Below are 14,254 nucleotides of genomic sequence, written 5' to 3'. Positions count from 1 at the left end.
AATAGAGACAGTTCTACTGGATTCCACTTATCCATTTTTGCCTTATGAGCCCGCACTCCTTAGGTCAAGGTCCTGGGGAAGTGGCCAAGATGGCCAACTAAAAGAATCTAGGGTGTGTGGCTCTCACAGAGAGGAACAAAAGGGGCAAGTAAACGCAGCACCCTCAACTGAAACATCCAAGCACTTTCACTGGGATTAATCAAGAAAACAACCCATGGAGCTTTAGATACTCTAGGTCTCTGGCTTCCTGGCAAAGTAAATGCAACTCTGGCAAAGTGGGAGTTTAGACCCCACAAATACCCCTAGGAAACAGGCTGAATCCACAGGGCCAAACAATGGTGTTCTGCAGGCCCCATTCCACATCGCTTCACAGGATAAGATTAATTGGCTTGGAATTCCAGCCACCAGCAGCAGTGTTGCACCTAACTGGGACAGAGCTCCCCAGGTAGGGGTGGGCTTCCAACTTTGCTGTTTGGGTGACTATGCCATTCCAGCCTTCGAGCTTCACAGCGTCCAAGGCAAGCAGGGGTCAAAGTGGAGCCCCAGCACACCATAGCTGGTCTACAAAAAACAAGGCCAGATTATGTTTTAAAACAGGTCCCCAATGCTATTCCTCCTGACTGGGCAAAACCTCCCAATCAGGGTCTCCAGCACCTCCTACAGGTGTGTTTGGGCTGGCAACAGGTCTGTACTTCCCTGAGACAGAGCTCCTAGAGGAAGGGGCAGACTGCCATCTTTGCTGTTATATAACCTTCACTAGTGATACCTCCAGGTACTGGAAAATCTGAAGCAACTAGAAACTGGAGCAGGCCCCCAGCAAACTGCTGCAGCCCTGCATTAAAACGGCCAGACTGTTAAAAGAGAAAACAAAAGAGAAAAACAAAACCCATTCAAAGGTCGGCAACCTCAAAGATTGAAGGTAGCTAAGCCCACAAAGATGAAAAAAAATCAGCACAAGAATGCTGAAAACTAAAAAGCCAGCAAGGGTTCAGAACCAGGCTAAGGCTGAGACGGCTGAAACAACAGAAGTAGAATTCAGAATATGGATAGGAATAAAGTTCATTGTGCTAAAGGAGTATACTGTAATCCAATGCAAGGAAGCTAAAAATCATGATAAAACATTGCCAGAGTGAATGACAAAATAGCCAGTATAAAGAAGAATGTAACCAATCTGACAGAGCTGAAAAACACTCTACAAGAATTTCATAGTGTAGTCACCAATATTAATAGCAGAATAGAGCAAGTGGAGAAAAGAATCTCAGTGCTTGAAGACTGGCTTTCTGAAATAAGATAGGAAGACAAGAATAGAGGAAAACGAATGAAAAAGAATGAACGAAACCCCCCAGAACATCAGATTATGTAAAGAAACTGAATCTACGAGTGACTGGTGTACCTGAAAGAGATGGGGAGAATGGAACCAATTTGGAAAACATTTCAGGATATCATCCATGAGAACTTCCCCAACCTAGCTAGACAGGCCAACATTCAAATTCAGAAATTTAAAGGACCCCAGTAAGTTACTCTATGAGAAGATCATACCCAAGACACATAGTCATCAAATTCTCCAAGATTGAAATGAAAGAAAAAACATTAAGGGCAGCCAGAGAAAGGCCAGGTGACCTCCAAAGGGAAGCAAATCAGACTAACAGTGGACCCCTCAGTGGAAACCCTGCAAGCCAGAAGAGATTGAGGGCCAATATTGAACATTCTTAAAGAGAAGAATCTCCAACCCAGAATTTCATATCCAGCCCAACTAAGCATTATAAGCAAAAGAGAAATAATATTATTTTCAGACAAACAAATGCCAAAGGAATTCATTACCACCAGACCTGCATTAAAAGAACTCCTGAAGGAAGCACTAAACATGGAAAGGAAAGACAGTTACCAGCCACTACAAAAACACAATGAAGTACACAGACTAGTGACACAATAAAGCAACCACATAAGCAAGTCTGCAAAGTAACATCATGATGACAGGATCAAATCCATACATATCAATACCAACCTTAAATGTAAATGCGCTAAATGCCCCATTTAAAAGACACAGAGCGGGCTGGGTGCGGTGGCTCACGCCTGTAATCCCAGCACTTTGGGAGGCCGAGGTGGGCAGATCATGAGGTCAGGAGATAAAGACCATCCTGGCTAACATGGTGAAACCCTGTCTCTACTAAAAATACAAAAAATTAGCCGGGCATAGTGGCAGGCGCCTGTAGTCCCAGCTACTCGGGAGGCTGAGGCAGGAGAATGGTGCAAACCCGGGAGGCAGAGCTTGCAGTGAGCTGAGATTGCCCCACTGCACTCCAGCCTGGGGCACAGAGTGAGACTCTGTCTCAAAAAAAAAAAAAAAAAAAAGACACAGAGTGGCAAGCTGGTTGAAGAACCAAGACCTATCAGTATGTTGTCTTCAATGCACCCATCTCACATGCAGTAACACACATAGGGTCAAAATAAAGGGATGGAGGAAAATTTATCAAGCAAATGGAAAGCAGAAAAAAGCCAGGGTTGCAGTCCTAGTTTCTGACAAAACAGACTTTAAGCCAACAAAGATCTAAAAAGACAAAGAAGGGAATTACATAATGGTAAAGGGTTCAGTTCAACAAGGAGATCTAACTATCCTAAATATATATGCATCCAATACAGGAGCACACAGATTCATAAGGTAGGTTCTTAGAGACCTTCAAAGAGATGTAGAATCTCACACAATAATAATGGGAGACTTTAATTTCCCCACTGACAATATTAGACAGATCATCAAGAGAGAAAATTAACAAAGATATTCAGGATCTGAACTCAGCCCTAGATCAAATGGACCTGATAGATATCTACAGAACTCTCCACCCCAAAACAACAAATATACATTTTTCTCATTGCCACATGCCACTTTAAAATTGATCACACAATTAAGAGTAAAACACTCCTCAGCAAATGCAAAAGAACTGAAATCATAACAAACAGTTTATTGGACCACAGTGCAATCAAATCCAAAATCAAGAATAAGAAATTCACTCAAACCATACAATTGTATAAAAATTGGATAACCTGTTCTTGAGTGACTTTTGGGTAAATAATGAAATTAGGGCAGAAATCAAGAAGTTCTTTGAAACTAATGAGAACAAAGATACAATGTACCAGAATCTCCAGGAAACAGCTAAGGCAGAGTTAAGAGGGAAATTTATAGCCATAAAATGCCCACATCAAAAAGTTAGAAAGATCTCATATCAACAATCTAAAATCACAACTAAGAGAACTTGAGAACGAAGAGCAAACATATCCCAAAGCTAGCGGGGGACAAGAAATAACAAAAAAAATTAACAAATTGTCTTCTGAAGGACACAGAGACATGAAAAATCATTCAAAAGATCAGTGAAGCCAGGAGGTTTTTAAAAAATAATAATAATAAAATATATAGACCACGAGCTAGACTAACAAAGAAGAAAAGAGAGAAAATTCAAATAAACACAATCAGAAACAGCAAGAAGAACATTACGACTGACCCCCACAGAAATACAAGTAACCACCAGAAAATATTATGAACACCACTATGCACGTAAACTAGAAAATCTAGAAGACAAGGATCAATTCCTGGACACATACACCGCCCCCAAGATTGAACCAGGAATAAATTGAATCCCTGAACAAATAGTGAGTTCTGAACTTGAGGCAGTAATAAACAGCCTACAAGCCACAAAAAAAGCCCAGGACCAGATAACTGCCAGGTGAGTTCTATCAGATGTACAAAGAAGAGATGGTACCATTCCTACTGAAACTATTCCAAAAAAATGAGAAGGAGAAATTCCTCCCTGACTCCTTCTATTAGGGCAGCATCATCCCGATACCAAAATGTGGCGGAGATACAACAACAACAGAAAAGAAAACGTCAGGTCAATATTCTTGATGAACACTGACACAAAAATCTTCAACAAAATTCTGGCAAACCTAATCCAGCAGCATATCAGAAAGCTTATCCACCACAATCAAGTAGGCTTCATCCCCAGGATGCAAGATCGGTTCAACATATGCAAATCAATAAATGTGATTTATCACATAAACAGAACTAAAGACAAAAACCACATGATTATCTCAGTAGATGCAGAAAAGGCTTTTGATAAAATTCAACATCTATTCATGTTAAAAAAAAAAACAAACTCTTGGACCACGAGGTCAGGAGTTCAAGACCATCCTGTCCAACATGGTGAATCCCAGAGATTCTGGTACATTGTATCTTTGTTCTCATTAGTTTCAAAGAACTTCTTGATTTCTACTAAAAAAAAAAGTTACAAAAAATAAGCTACGCGTGATGGCATGATGGTGGGTGCCTGTAATCCCAACTACTCAGGAAGCTGAGGAAGGAGAATCGCTTGAACCCGGGTGGCAGACATTACAGTGAGCCGAGAGCGCATCACTGCACTCCAGCCGGGGTGACAGAGTGACACTCTGTCTCAAAAAAAAAAACAACAAACAAAAAAAACAATCAATAAACTAGGTATTGAAGGAACATACCTCAAAATAGTAAAAGCTATCTATGGCAAATCCACAGCCAACATCATACTGAATGGGCAAAAGCTGGAAGCATTCCCCTTGAAAACCGACACAAGACAAGGATGCCTTCTCTCACTACTCCTATTCAACATAGTATTGGAAGTTCTGGCCAGGACAATCAGGCAAGTGAAATAAATAAATGATATTCAAATAGGAAGAGAGGAAGTCAAACTATTCCTGTCTGCAGATTACATGATTCGATATCTAGAAAAACCCATAGTCTCAGCCCAAAAGCTTCTTAAGCTGATAAACAACATCAGCAAAGTCTCAGGATACAAAATCAACGTGTGAAAATTTCTAGCATTTCTACACATCAACAACAGGTAAGCTGAGAGCCAAATCGGGAATGAACTCCCATTCACAACTGCCACAAAAAGAATAAAATACCTAGAAATATAGCTAACTTGGGAGGTAAAAGATCTCTACAAGGGAAACTATAAACCACTGTTCAAAGAAATCAGAGATGATGCAAACAAATGGAAAATTTTCCTATGCTTGTGGATAGGAAAAATCAATATCGTGGAAATGGCCATACTGCCCAAAGCAATGGGTAGATTCAATGATATTCCTATCAAACTATCATTGACATTCTTCACAGAACTAGAGAAAATAATTTAAAAATTCGCGTGGAACTGAAAAAGAGCCCGAATAGCCAAGGCAATCCTAGGCAAAAGGAACAAAGCTGGAGGTATTACGGTACCAGATTTCAACTATACTTCAGGTCTACAGTAACCAAAACAGCATGGTACTGGTACAAAAACAGTCATATAAACCAATGGAACAGAATAGAGAATCCAGAAATAAGACCACATACCTACTACTGTGATCTTTGACAAACCTGACAAAAACATGCAATGGGGAAAGGATTCCCTATTTATAAATGGTGCTGGGATAACTGGCTAGCCATATGAACAAGATTTAAATTGAACATATTCCTTACACCATATACAGAAATCACCCAAGATGGATTAAAGACTTTAACGTAAAACTCAAAACTATAAAAACCCTGGAAGACAACCTAGGCAATACCATTCAGGACATAGGCATAGGCAACGATTTTATGACAAAGATGCCAAAAGCAAGTGCACCCAAGCAAAAATTGACAAATAAGATCCAATCAAACTAAAGAGCTTCTGCACAGCAAAAGAAATTATCAGCAGAGTACACAGACAACCTACAGAATGAAGGGAAATTTTTTGCAAACTATGAATCCAACAAAGATCTAATATCTAGCATCTATAAGGAACTTAAACAAATTTACAAGAAAAAACAACATAACCCCATTAGAAAGTGGGAAAAGTGTATGAACACACTTCTGAAAAGAAGACATACATGCAGCCAACAGACATATGAAAAAAAGTTCAACATCACTGATCATTAGAGAAATGCGAATCAAAACCACATTCACACCAAGCAGAATGGCTATTACTAAAAAGTCAAAAAATAACAGATGCTGGCAAGGTTGTGGAGAAAAAGGAACACTTATACACTGTTGGTGAGATTGCAGATTAGATCAGCCATTGCGTGATGATTTCTCAAAGGCCTTAAGACAGAAATACCATTATACCCAAAGGAATATAAATCATTCTATTATAAAGACATAGGCACATATGTTCATTGCAGCAGCATTCACAGTAGAAAAGACATGGAATCAACTTAAATGTCCATCAATGATAGACTGGATAAAGACAATGTGGTACATATATACCATGGAATACTATGCAGCCAGTAAAAGGAATGAGATCCTGTCCTTTGCAGGGACATGGATGGAGCTGGAAGCCATTATCCTTGGCAAACTAATGCAGGAACAGAAAACCAAATACTGCATGTTCTCACTTATAAGTGGAAGCTAAATGATGAGAATGCATAGAGACACAGAGGGGAACAACACACACTGGGGTCTTTCAGAAGATGGAGAGTAGAGGGAGGGAGAGGATCAAAAAAATAACCAATGGGTACTAGGCTTAAAACCTGGGTGATTAAATAATCTGTGCAGCAAACTCCCACAACACAAGTTTACCTGTAAATCAGCCTGTACCTGTACCCCTGAACTGAAAATAAAATTAAAAAAGGAACTGATCTGCGGATTCTGCCCGTTGCTGAGTAGGTCTACTTCAATTATGCAAACCAGCACTGAGGAAATAATCACAGGGTGGTCAGGGGCCCACTTGACCCACTATGAGAATGGTTCATGGATGTTAGGGCTTCAGGTTTTCTATTCTTCCTAATTTAATCTTGCTAGGTTGTATGTTTCCAGGAATTTATCCATATCCTCCAGGTTTTCCAGTTTGTCAGTAGAGAATTGTTCATAATAGTCTCTGATGATCTTTTTGTATTTTTGCAGTATCAGTTGTAATATTTCTCTTTTCTTTTCTGATTTTGAGTATTCTCTCTTTGTTTCTTGGTTTGTCCAGCTAGTAGTTTATCACTTCTGTTTATCTTTTTGAAGAACAAACTTTTCACTTTGTTGATTATTTGCATGGCTTTTAAAAGTCTTTAGCTGTGCTCTGGTGTTTATTATTTTTTCTGCTAATTTTGGATGTGGTTTGTTGCTTTTCTAGTTCCTTAAAGTTCATTGCTATATTGTTAATTTGTACTATTTCTACTTTTCTTAGGTAGGCATTTATTGTTATATACCCGTTAGCCCTGTTTAGCTGTATCCCACAGGTTTTGGTATGTTGTGTTTCCATTTTCATTTGTTTCAAGAAACTTTCTGATTTCCATCTGAATTTCTGTGTTGACTCGATGCTTATTCAGGAGCATGTTGTTTAATTTCCATATATTTGTCTAGTTGCCAAAGTTCCTCTTGGTGTATATTTCTAGTATTTTTCCATTGTGGCCAGAGAAGATATTTGATATGGTTTCAATTTTTGAAAATTTGTTGAGACTTATTTTGTGGCTTAACGTAGCCTCTCTCCCAGAAAGTGTTCCACGTGTTCACGAAAAGAGTGTATATTCTGTAGTGTTAGATAGAATGCTCTTTAAATATCTGTTAGCTTTATTTGGTGTAAAGTTCAGTTTAAATCCAATGTTTCTTTCTTGATTTCTGTGTAGATGATCTGTCTCATGCTGAGGTTGGGATGTTGAAGTCTCCCGCTATTATTGTATTGGAGTCTATCTCTCTTGTTAGATGCAGTAATTTTACAGGCTGCTCTTTGTTAGAAAAGGAAATGATTTGGGGGCTGCGTTTAATTAAAAAAGGAAAACCTTACTGAGGACTTCCACACCCTCGCTATCTGCCTAAATAATTTCTTCTTAACTTATATATCACTGCCAGACTCTGAGACTGAATGAGGTGACATAGAGAGGCTGGACTGTGCAGAATGCATTTTAGTAAAGATGGGTCAGTTGCCGTAGCGATCTCATTTCCAGGTGCAGCAGTGACATCTGCCCTAGCCTCAGGGTCCAGTGTCCAGCACCAGGATGTCAGAGGTGTGAGCAGTGGTGTCTGTGCTCAGCAGCAGGGGCAGTTGTTCCTAGGAGGGACCTGATCCAGGGTGGGCTGTGGATTCTGTTCCTGGATATGTAGTTTCCACCCTGGTTCTGTGGCCTTCCCTGTAAGGTTAGCCAAGAGAAAGGATGAGAAGGAAACCCAAGGTCAGGTGAGGAAGTTTATTAACCTGCCGGCTGCTCCACCACAGACAGAGGAGGCAGCACCAAGCTTACAGAATGAGGGGTTTATATTGGGGAGGGGAGTTTGAGGGAGTTCTTTGGTATGGCCGCATCCCAGGGTTGTTTGCTGGCTAATTTTGCCACATATAACCTTGTGACGTTTATTACAGCAGGGTTTAGGTAAAGTTTGTTTACGCTTCCCACGACCTCCCCCTGTGCAGTCTGGATGGTTTGTAATTGGGGTTTGCTTATTGCAGGAAGGTCTGATAAGTGAAGTCTGCTGGCTTCACTGTGGCGCCTAGATAAGGGTTTAGAAATTTAAAGAGGCTTGGGGGAAGGAGAAGAGTTGCAGAGGATTAGCGGGACGGGTGGGCAGCTCGAAGAGGTTTGCGGGGAGTGTCGGCAGTACCAAGAAGCTTTTTGGGGCAGTTTGTCCCTAACATTCCCCACAATAAAATTAGCCCCCAATACCGTGTATACTACTTTATGTGTAAATTAGAGAACTTTGGTTTCCATAGTTTGCTCCAAGAAGTGAGTGAGAAATGAGTCTGGGCGAGTGTCAGAGAGCGGCATTCAGAGGGGTTCTTTGTGCGAGAGCCACATCCTGAATTGTCTACCTGGCCTCTACCCCATGGTGGAGAGAAAAACAGGGAGTATCACATCTCACAACTGATGATATACATCCTACCTTTTCTTTCTGCAAGAAAAATCCTCTTTTAAACAATGTTTGAAAACCCACCCCACCCACCCACCCTGGGCACTCTCTGATCACTGATCTCAGTGGTTCCCAATCTGGCTGAGCAACAGGATTGCTGGCGGGGGCTTAGAAAATTCTCAGGCCCCTTCCCAGAATGCCTATCTCAGAGTATTATGCACAAGACCAAGGAATCACTTATATAACAAGCGCTACCGGGAGGCTGATGCTCAGACATGTGGGATCCTTGATCTGGAGACCAGCAACATGAGCTCCAGCCTTGTCATAAATCCAGAATCTCTTGCTCGACTCTGGACTTCCTGGATCTCAGTACCACGTCCAGGTGATCCGTGTGCACAGGGGAGTTCCCTGTCTAAGTGTCCTCTAGATGTGGGGCCAGAACTGTGCAGGCTGCTCTGGGTGTGGTCTGATCACATCCCTTAGAAATGGAGGTCCAGGGTTCAGTCCTTGTGCTCATTCTTTTCCACAGTCAACCACTCCCTTGGTGCCTCATCCATGCTTGAGGTTTTAAGTCTCATTTATATAGTGTGAGCTCCTAAATCTATTTCTCCAGCCCAGTCCTTTCCTCTAAACTCTGGAGTTGTCTGTCTAAATTCCACCCCAGCTCCCTCACCTGCATTCCTAGTAGACATCTCTTCCACTGAGTGCCTGTGATGCCCCCTTCTCAGTATGCTCCTGCCAGAGTCTCCCCATCTCCACTGACAGCAGCTCCATCCTTCTACTCACTCATTTTACAACTGTGGGTGTCCTTGATTCATCCTTCTCACACCACAGATACAATCCATTGGCAAATGCTGTGAGTGCATCTTAAAATGCATCCAGAATCCCCTCATGTCCCATTATTTCCCCTGCTCACGCCCTAGCCAAGGTAACCGACATCTCCAGCCTAGAATACTGCACTCGCTTCCTACTGTTTTCCCTTCTGCCTCCCTCGTCCCTCACCTCTCAATCCTGTTCTCAGCACAGCAGTCAGAGAGATCCTTTTAAAAGAGAAGTCATACCATGTTCCTCTTCTGCTCAAAACTGTCCTCTAACTCCCATCTCATTCAAACCAAAGGTCAGATCCAGCCCCACTCCCCTCAAGCCCACCTGCTCTGACCACACCTCTGACCTCATCTCCGTTTCTCTCTGTCCAGCCCTCTTGGCCTCCTTGCTCTTCTGGGAACACAGACACCTTCCTGCCCTGGTACATTTGCACTAGAGGTTCCCCTGCTTGTAAAGAACTTACCCAAACATCCTCGTGGACACTCCTAATGTCCCTCAAATCTTTCCTCAAAGGTCACCTTTGCAACAAGGCACACACTGACTACCCAGTATAACAGCTACCTTCCCTGTCCCCACTGCCCACACCCTGGATCACCTGCCCCACAACAATTACCAACCTTCTAGCACTTTCCTTCCCTACTCTCGTTATAGTGTATCTATTGTCTGCCTCTTCACACTGGAACACATGCTCCAAAAGGCCAGAGATTTTTCTCATTTTCTTCTATGATGTTTGTCAGATGCAGAACCACTCTGTCCTATGTCCGGCCGACAACAAAGGTCAGTTGAATGAATGATCACCATAGAGCACCTCCTATTCTAAAGGCAGTATCTTTATTAACATAGCCTCAGGCCAAATGCTGTTTTGTGGCAGCTGCAGCACAAGGTCCCCTTACGCTGACATGGAGGCTGCCTGTGTTTTTCTCACCAGTGCGGCTTGTGTGTCCTCCCTCCCCCATCCCTCCTCCCACACCAACCCCCCACACACTGCAGCACACAATCAGGTTTCTCTCTTTAGGAAGGAACAATTCTAGACTATGGACCCAATTTTACAAACCAATGTAAGTCTAAATTAGACTCTGCTTTAGATTCATGAGTTGGGATTGGAGCCAGCACCAAGATTACTAGAACCAGGGCAGGGACAGAGGGCAGGAGAGCAGAGCCAAAGAGGAGCCCTAGAAGGAGGCAGGAGCTGAATGGGTCTGAAAATTTGTCTCAGAAAGCTCCCGTGTGCAGGGGCCGCCCTGGGTGATGTCTGAGCCTCTGTGGTCACAGCTCCTGCTGGACAAGTTTCCACTGAAGGGACAAGGACAATGGAGCAGCGAAGGTCACCCAGCTGTGAGGACTGACCACATAAAGCCCACGATGGACTGAACAGCAACTGGGCACAGGCCTCGTCCACACTCGGCTCCTCACAGCCTTCTCCAGTCCCAACCTGCAACAGACTCAGCACAGCAAACGTACAGATTCTGGAAGATTTTCAAGTCTTTATTTCCTGTCTCAAATTTTAGGAATTGACTTATTTAATTAACCCATCAACCTCCCTCCCATGGGAAATATTTAAGAAAACAATTTTTTTTTTTTTTTTTTGAGACAGAGTTTCACTCTTGTTGCCCAGCCTGGAGTGCAGTGGCGTGATCTTGGCTCACTGCAAACTCGGCCTTCCAGTTACAAGCAATTCTCCTGCCTCAGCCTCCCAAGTAGCTGAGATTACAGGCACACACCACCACGCCTGGCTAATTTTTGTATTTTTAATATGGGCAGGGTTTCACCATGTTGGCCAGACTGGTCTCGAACTCCTGAACTTGTGATCCACTGGCCTCGGCCTCCCAAAGTGCTGGGATTACAGGTGTGAGCCACCGTACCCAGCCAAGAAAACAAATTTCTATTCAGATTCTTATCTTCACTAGGGAAGTAAGAGGTTGCAGCTCAGTGCACATAAAGTTGAGACAGGGTTGGAGACATCCAGCCCCACCTCTCTGGAACGGGAAAGATGACTGGGGAGGAAACACAGGTCAGCATGGAAATAGGGGTCACGGTGGACACGGCGGTGGGCTGTCTCTCCACCTCCTCACATTATGCTAACAGGGACGCAGACACATTCAGGTGCCTTTGCAGAAAGAGATGCCAGAGGCACTTGAAGTCACAAAGGGGAGGCGTGAAGAAATCCTGCATCTCAGTCCCACGCAAGACAGCTGTCTCAGGCTACAGAAAACAATAGTGATGAACAAATTCAAGTCCGTCATGGTAAGTGATGATACTCTGAACAGCCCACCACACACTCGAAATGTCCCAATCAAAGAATCCCCATAACCCAGGCCTTTCCCCTTTGCTCCATCCCCACCCACTTCAGACCCCCAGGGTCTCACCTTTACAAGCCCTGAGAGACACATCAGAGCCCTGGGCACTGTCACTGCCTGGGGTAGAACAAAAACAGGACCTGGTCAGAGCCCACAGGAGACGTGGGACAGGAGGAATTACGGGGTGGGTGAGCTCCTCCACACTCCCAGCCCCCACCACTTACACGCAGCCTGAGAGTAGCTCCCTCCTTTCCCACCTGTGGGAAGAAAATGTCCTGTGAGGGGCTATGGAGGAGGCAGGGCCATGAGATCTTAGAGGAACCTCCTGGTCTTAAACCCAAGAGAAGTTTCCAGAACTATGACTACAGACCCAGGGCAGGATCAGCAAACACGAGGAAAGCAGGTGTGGGTCCTGGACCAACTGCCCTCCTAAGGTCTGTCCTTAGCAGGGACCTTCCCCTGACTCATGAATGCTGGAATCAGCACCCCAACACCACAACCATCAAGGTGATACATCCGTCCTTCATTGTCACATGTGCTGCACAAAAGAGTAACTGCTGGCACACAGGGCCCCAGGCTGGGATGGCCCATGTGTGGATGCTGCTTCCCAGTAATGAGGCAGGGAACACTTCTACCTGGGGCTTGAAACCCCCAGTGGGACAAGAAAACCCAGACCCCACCCTTCACCCCTTCCCTACCTGAGCTCTTCCTCCTCCACGTCACAGCAGCGACCACAGCTACGGTGACCACAACTGCTAAGACAGCCAGGGCCAGCAACGATGCCCACAATGGGGATGGTGGGCTGGGAAGATGGCACTGGGAAAGGAGGGGAAGGTGAGGTGCCCTGACCCCAGGCCTCAGCCCTGACCCTGCAGAAGGGCTCCAGAAGGGCTCCTGCTTTCCCTAAGAGACCCCTTATACCCCTCTTTACCCCATCTCAGGGTGAGGGGCTCCGGCAGCCCCTCATGCTGTACATGGCACGTGTATCTCTGCCCTTCTCCAGAAGGCACCACCACAGCTGCCCACTTCTGGAAGGTTCCATCCCCTTGCTGGCCTGGTCTCCACAAGCTCAGTGTCCTGAGTTTGCTCCTCCCCATCCCGCTGCCAGGTCAGTGTAATCTCCACAGGGTAGAAGAAGCCCAGGGCGCAGCATTTCAGGGTGGCCTTATGGTCAAAGACGGGATGGTGGGTCACATGTGTCTTTGGGGGCTCTGACGGGAAAAGTTAGAAAATTCAGGCACTTTGCATCTCTCATGGGACAGCCCAGCAGCACCCATGTGACCATCCTGAGAATGGACAGGACACCTGGGGTGGGGAAGGGAGCACAGAACCCAGACACCAGCCTGGACACAGGCACCTGGGACAATCTCCTATTCCTTGGAAAGTTCTAGTCTCTGAGGGGGGAACAGCGACTTCTGGTCCGGAACTGAGTGGAGGCCAAGGGACTGAGAAAAGCTGGAATCAGACCTTCAAACACATTGAGTGTGAGGCAGAGAACAAGGCCTGAGAGAAAAAGTCACAAAGCCCACGGCTGCTGCAGGGGTCAAAGGGGACCCCTGATCAGTATTCCAGGGACTGTCTTCCCCTCCATTTCCTCAGAGACGTCATCCCTTAATTGTCCTAGAGAGCAGAGGGGGCCCTCAGAGGAATCTCAGGAAAACTATGGCATTCTCTATTTCAGGGAGGGCGATATTCTAGCGCTGATCCCATTTTCCTCTCTTCCTAGTAGGAGGCCATCCCGGGAGACCCATAGGAGATGAGGAAGGTTCCCCACTGCCCCTGGTACCCAAGCGCTGCAGCGTCTATTTCCCGTTCTCCAGGTATCTGCGGAGCGACTCCAGGCACTCGCCCTCCAGCTGTGCCCTGACAGGCTCTGCAAGTTCCTCTGCCTCCAACTTGCGCTGGGTGATCTGAGCCGCCGTGTCAGCGGAAGTCAAGGAGCGCAGGTCCTCGTTCAGGGTGATGTAATCTTCGCCATCGTAGGCGTGCTGGTGATACCCGCGAAGGAGGCGCCCATCATCGGGCCCCAGGTCGCAGCCATACATCATCTGGATGGTGTGAGACCCTGGACCCGCCCCGGCGGTCAGCCCACCCCACACCGATCCCCGCCCCCGCCCCCGCCCCGACCAACCCGCAGGGATTTTGGCCTATGACTGCAGGACCTTTATGATGCTCAGGAATGTCCTGATGTCAGCGGAGATGAAGGGAATCCAGAGAGTCAAAAGTCAGAGGAAAGGGACATTTATCATAATTCTTTTTTTTTTTTTTTTTAATAAACAAGAGTTTTGCTCTTGTTGCCTAGGCTGGAGTGCAATGGCGCGATCTT

General features: G+C 44.9%; 2 pseudogenes; one reads left to right on the top strand and one right to left on the bottom strand.

Moving 5' to 3' along the window:
- Positions 1-9,519: 9,519 nt before the first annotated feature.
- Positions 9,520-10,185, top strand: LOC134735735 (uncharacterized; annotated as a pseudogene).
- Positions 10,186-11,093: 908 nt separating this feature from the next.
- LOC129473038 (class I histocompatibility antigen, Gogo-C*0202 alpha chain-like) lies at positions 11,094-13,988 on the bottom strand (annotated as a pseudogene).
- Between the last annotated feature and the right edge of the window lie 266 nt (positions 13,989-14,254).

Source organism: Symphalangus syndactylus, chromosome 23 (assembly GCF_028878055.3).
Source record: "Symphalangus syndactylus isolate Jambi chromosome 23, NHGRI_mSymSyn1-v2.1_pri, whole genome shotgun sequence".
Taxonomy (NCBI): Eukaryota; Metazoa; Chordata; class Mammalia; order Primates; family Hylobatidae; genus Symphalangus; species Symphalangus syndactylus.
Note: the sequence above shows the minus strand (reverse complement) of the source record. Positions and strands in the feature narration are given on the sequence as shown.